This window comes from Belonocnema kinseyi, chromosome 8 (genome assembly GCF_010883055.1).
Source record: "Belonocnema kinseyi isolate 2016_QV_RU_SX_M_011 chromosome 8, B_treatae_v1, whole genome shotgun sequence".
NCBI classification, from domain to species: domain Eukaryota; kingdom Metazoa; phylum Arthropoda; class Insecta; order Hymenoptera; family Cynipidae; genus Belonocnema; species Belonocnema kinseyi.
The window spans coordinates 131,379,911-131,385,964 of NC_046664.1; the positions used below are offsets into that span (position 1 = coordinate 131,379,911).

Below are 6,054 nucleotides of genomic sequence, written 5' to 3' on the forward strand. Positions count from 1 at the left end.
GAGGGAGTGAGAACGTTCGGCAAGACCCCTAAAAACCACCCTTAATATAACCACACCTAAAATGTTAAAAATTACCATTTTGATTGTCGATATTTGAAAATAAAGAAACGTCAAAAATTCTCTTTTTTTATCATCATAATTATAGAGGTAGTGAGAAAGTTCGGCAAGACCCCGAAAAACCACCCTTAATATAACTACAGCTAAAATGTTAAAAATGACCATTTTGATTGTCGATATTTGAAAATATAAAAACGTCAAAAATTCTCTTTTTTTATCTCACTAATTATAGAGGGAGTGAGAACGTTCGGCAAGACCCCTAAAAACGACCCTTAATATAACCACACATAAAATGTTAAAAATGACCATTTTGATTGCCGATATGGTTTTTAGGGGTCTTGCCGAACGTTCTCACTCCCTGTATAATTAGTGAGATAAAAAAAGAGAATTTTTGACGTTTTTATATTTTCAAATATCGACAATCAAAATGGTCATTTTTTACATTTTAGGTGTGGTTATTGTAAGGGTGGTTTTTAGGGGTCTTGCCGAACTTTCTCACTCCCTCTATAATTATGATGATAAAAAAAGAGAATTTTTGACGTTTCTTTATTTTCAAATATCGACAATCAAAATGGTCATTTTTAACATTTTAGGTGTGGATATATTAAGGGTGGTTTTTAGGGGTCTTGCCGAACTTTCTCACTCCCTCTATAATTAGTGAGGTAAAAAAAGAAAATTTTTGACGTTTTAATATTTTCAAACATCGACAATCAAAATTGTGTTTGGCAGGTTTGAATAATGGGTGATTTGTAGGGTATTCATCCCCTCAAAAAATAAAAATTTCGAAAACTTCTTCCGATGGAATATCATTTTTTGTCATCCTAAATGATTTAGGCAAAAAAAAAATTGGGGAAAAAAAATCTTTAATTTCGTTCATATGAACGTTCGTAACTTCAAGTACATGGGTGTGGGAAGGTAAAATGGTCCAAAGTAACGTCACGTAATATGTGTTTACGAGTAATATTAGGGATCCCTAATGATAGTGCTCGTAAATTTTACGTTGCGGTGATACACTGAATTTATTGTTTCAGTATCTAATTTCAACAAGAATATAAGTGCTCAAAAAATGTTAACAAATAAATTGTTATTAGAAAAATGAGTTAATTGATCAAAATGAGTACAAAAGTGAGCGCGCACACATAATAGTCTAGTATAATATAATACCATTTTGAAGGTTAGTTCTTCGGCTTTTCTGCACGTTATTCCTAGTGGGATACATATCCATCTCTGGGTATCTCTGGTCAGGTTGCACCTGAAGAAAACAACTATTTCTGACGACGCAATCGTATACGAAACTTCACGAAACTTCACGAAACTTTGCGAGGCCGAGTTTGTTTTGAAAACACGAGACCCATTGCAATTTACAACCGGCAATCGGACGTTTGGATGCTCCCCGGTAATCTCTGTAGTCCGCGCAGAGCCGTAACTTGCGTTTCTATTGCCCGGGCGATTTGCAAATTTCGAATTACATTCATTATGAGCATTAGATTAAAAAATAACTAAAGTATTCAGTACATAGAAAACATCATGTTATTTAATGTAATCATTTTTTATATTTTTAATTATTGTTACTAATTTATACATTTAAAATGGTGGCCATCAATTAAAAAGAATATAGCAATTTTTATTACATGTACATTTTTAAATATTTAACATGTATTTATCGACAAATTGTAATTCCAATAGTTTCGACAAAAAACATTGATTTTCTACTAAATTGATGAATCATCACCAAAAAAAAACTAAATTTGTAACAAAGGAGTTCCACTTTCAACCAGAAAGGGTGAAAAATTCGTTAAAATTCTTTGAAATCGTTTTAAATTATTAAAATAATTGAAAATTCCTTGGAACGTTTTAAGAGTATGTGATACTTAGAAAATTGTCGATTTTACCAGTTTTAGGTACCTCCGGCTTTTTTTCTAGAATAATAAATATTTTGTCTTAAAAATTTGGGAAATGATAGCGAACATGCTAACGGACGTCCCCACACACTTTTTTTGTAGGTTAATTCAAAAAAATTTTAATTTAGCAAAATGTGATTAATTTGCATAGCGCTTAGGAAATAGTATCGATTTTGGTTTCCCCGGCTTTTTTCCTAGGATAAGAAATATTTTGCCTTCAAAATCTGGAAAATGATAGCGAACATGCTAACAGACGTCCCCACACACTTTTTTCTGTTTTTTTTTTTATCAAAAAATTTTTGGTATTGCTAACAACGTGCGTGTATATTTCGAGATTATGTGTGTTACATTTCACCCGAGCGTTACTTCCAAACTACACAATATTTTTGGCCGAAAACTTTGGACTTACAAATAAACATAGTGACCAATCTCCCAGAACTAACCTTGTTTTTAAGCAATCAAAAAAGTTTATTTCATAAATAATTTCCAGATTATTGGAAAGACAGAGATGAAAAACGACGTAACCTCAAAATAATGCATATGCATAAAATTTTTATTTAGCACAATACATTTTTTTGTTATTCCTCAAAAAAGATTCCGGTGACGATGATATTTTATAGCATCTCCGAATTCAGTTTTAAAAAATTTTCATTTTTGTGGAAAAAAAGCCCGGAAAAATGTAATTTAATATATGATTTTGAAGGATTTAATATATCCAGTGATATTTTAATGGATTAATATTAAAATTTCGTCATTTTTGTTACTAAATTAATCTTTTCGTCTAAAAATTTATTTTTTGGGTAGAGGATTCTTAATTTTGATTGAATATTCATTTTTTTTAGTTGAAACTTCAACTTTTTAGTTCAGACTTATGCAGTTTCATTAAAAGTTTGTCTTTTTTGGTAGTAAATTCATCTTTTTCATAAAAAATTAATCTGTTTGGTTAAAATTTAACTTTTAAGTTCAGAACTCTTGAAATTTAATAAAAAATTTCTGTCTTTGGTACTAAATTAATATTTTTGTTTCAAAATGTAGGTTTTTATTTCAAAATTTAACTTTTTTGGTACAGAATTCCTGAATTTTTTTCAAAATTTCTCTTTTTTGTAGTAAAATAATATTTTTGTTAAAAAATGTTTCATTTTTAATTGAAACTTCAACGTTTTAGTACACTTTCCTTGAATTTTATCAAGTATTTGTCTTTTTGGTAGTAAATAAATATTTTTGTTTGAAAATTGATCTGTTTGGTTGAAAATTTATTTTTGAGTTCAGAACTCTTGAATTTGATTAAAAATTTGTATTTTTTCGCAGTAAATTAACCTTTTTTATTAGAAATTCATCCTTTTTAGTTGACAATTCAAATTTTTAGTTCAGAACTCTTGAATGAATCTTTTTCTTCATAAATGCATTTTTTTACTTGAAACTTCAACTTTTGAGTGCAGAACTCTTGAATTATATTAAGAATTCGTCTCCTGTGGTAGTAAATTAATATTTTTTGGTAGAAAATTAAGCTTTTTGACTGAGAATTCTTGCAATTAGTCTTTTTTTTGTTTAATTTAATCTTTTTATTTGCACGTTGATTTCGACTTTATGTTCAAAATTCGTTTTTTTTTAACGAATCTAGTTTACATGAAAATTCAGCTTTTGCGTTGAGATTTCTTGTATTTTATTGAAATTTTTATTCAAAATAATTCAATTTAGAAATTACATTATAATCTGATTAACTTTCACATGTGCAGATTGGCTACTTGATCCGCTATTAACACAAAAATCAGTATAAAGTTTTCTTTATTATGGAGGGGGGAGGAGGCATAACCAAATACTAACGGCGGGGGGAGGCCGGGTCAGCAAAGTTTGATAGCGTGAAGCCCACATTTCAGCAGCTAGACGAGACAGCTGATCGCGACCACTTCATAGAATTGAGTCCTGCGGTGGAACTATGTACCGTGTCAGAAGTCGAACGGACATCTTTTTCTAACGTACAGAGGTAAAAAGAGAGGTTCGTTGGACTTCGAAAATTCGACTTGGAATTTTTCTTTTTGCATCTTTTAAACAAAAATGATGCACGTAAACGTAGTTTATTTTCTTCTTGTACATTTTTGAAAGTTTTAGACCGATATTTAATTTACAAAAGAAGTTCTTAGATTTGAAAAAAAAATTCCGAAAAATTAAAAATTGAGGTTGGTAATGTAGGTGTCTGCTACGTGTGCAACACACCTTATTTATACTGGGTGAAATGAGATTACTTTTCCTTTGCCATCATTGTCGGAATAAATAGCCACTCCCTAATCACAATGAAGTACTGAGGAAACATTTGTTTACTCGGTGTTTATGCGTGGACCGCGTGGGCGCCGCATCACCGCATTACAGGTGTACGATCAAAGATATCTTTGGTACGATAAGCCACCTTATAGAGCTTCGCCTAGTGGCCGCCAGACTGCGTTTTCGTGCCCATCGGAAATACCGACTGCTGCCGATAAAATTGACAGCTGATCCCTGTTTTACAAGTGCAGGTTCATATTTACTGGAAATTTTTTTACTTTGTGGCTAAATGCAGTACATAAACGTAATTTACTGTCGGCTCTTGTCTTTGCCGAAGTTTCAGGCCGAGACTTTCATTTTACAAAAAGTTCTTAGATTCCAAAAATTTCAAGGTGAGAAAGAAAATTTGCCAAAGAATATTCTCAGTTTTCCTGTCGTTGCAAACAATTCTTAATGAAATTCCTACCTGAATGAAGTACATAAACGTACTTTATGGTCTTCTGATACTTTTTCCAAAGTTTTAGTCTAATATTTTATATACAAAAAAAAGTTCTTAGGTTACAAGAAAAATCCATTGAACGGATAAAATGAGATCGGTAATATAGGTATTTCGCTGTGTCACATGACCTTAAGCGTTTTATTTGATAGCGTTAAATTTTGGCGGAAGCAGCGACTTGATTTATTTCCTAAGATTTTTCGGTTTATGGCTGCCATACTGATGCCTCCATTTTGTTTTTTAAGGCACACACGGCTTCTTAAAGTTTAGTGTTTTCTAGGTGGGGTGAAAAGTAACCTCCATGGGAATGAAAAAATGTTTTAATATTTTTTAAAAATTTTATTCAATGTAGTCCCCTTTAAGCTCGATACACTTGTTCCAGCGATATTCCAACTTCTTGATCCCGTCCGAAAAGTAATTTTCCGGAAGGTCTGCAAAATACTCCTCCACGGCGTCAATGATTTCGTCGCATGTGCTGAATTTTTTATTGATGAGCCATCTTTTGAGGTTTGGGAAGAGATAATAGTTCGAGGGAGCCAAATCGGGCGAATACGGTGGATGCGGAAGCAATTGGAGGCCTAAATCGTTGATTTTAGCCGTGGTTGCGATGCTCTTGTGCGCCGGCACAAGAGCCACATGTGCGGCACCCAGTGGCAGGATAACTTTTTCATATGCAGAATCTCGCCCAATATATGGCGTATGCGCTCAGTACTAATTTTTGTGGCATCTGCTAGCTCGCGTACCTTCACTTTCCGGTCAGCCAACACCATTTCATGTATTTTTTTGACATTGTCCTCTGTAACCGCATCGGAGGGCCTGCCGCTGCGGACTTCATCGATAGTGGAGTTGCGGCCACCACCAAACTCTCGAAACCAATATTTGGCGGTGTAATCTGACGGAGCATTAGTCCCATAATGTTTATCCAACTTTTCTTTTGTTTCCTTCGAGGTTTTGCCTCTCAAAAAATAAAGTTTTATGAAAGAACGAAAATCGTTTTTGTCCATACTCAACATGATGGGAAACACTTCAACAACAATCAGCTGTCAAAACAAAACTAAGGCCAGTATCACAATGAAATTTGGTATGTCTGCCTAAATATGAACGGACTACAAGGCACCATAAACTCTTTTGAAGTAGCAGCGCATTTTGGCGGTCAAGGAGGTTACTTTTCACCCCACCTAGTAAGCTTCAAAATGAGCCCTTAACCATTTTATTGGATCACGTTAAATTCTGGCCGCAGCCTGACATGGTTCTTCTTGACTTCGTGAAGCGAACCATGTTCGTTATCGAATTTTCGGCACCAGCTGACAAAAACATCATAGCCAAGGAGAATGAAAAGAA

The 6,054-nt window shown here is 33.3% G+C and overlaps 1 protein-coding gene across 2 annotated transcripts in view; it reads left to right on the top strand.

Moving 5' to 3' along the window:
• LOC117177971 (importin subunit alpha) overlaps positions 1-6,054 on the top strand; it is a 120,319-nt gene that overhangs the window by 51,637 nt on the left and 62,628 nt on the right. The window lies entirely within an intron of this gene.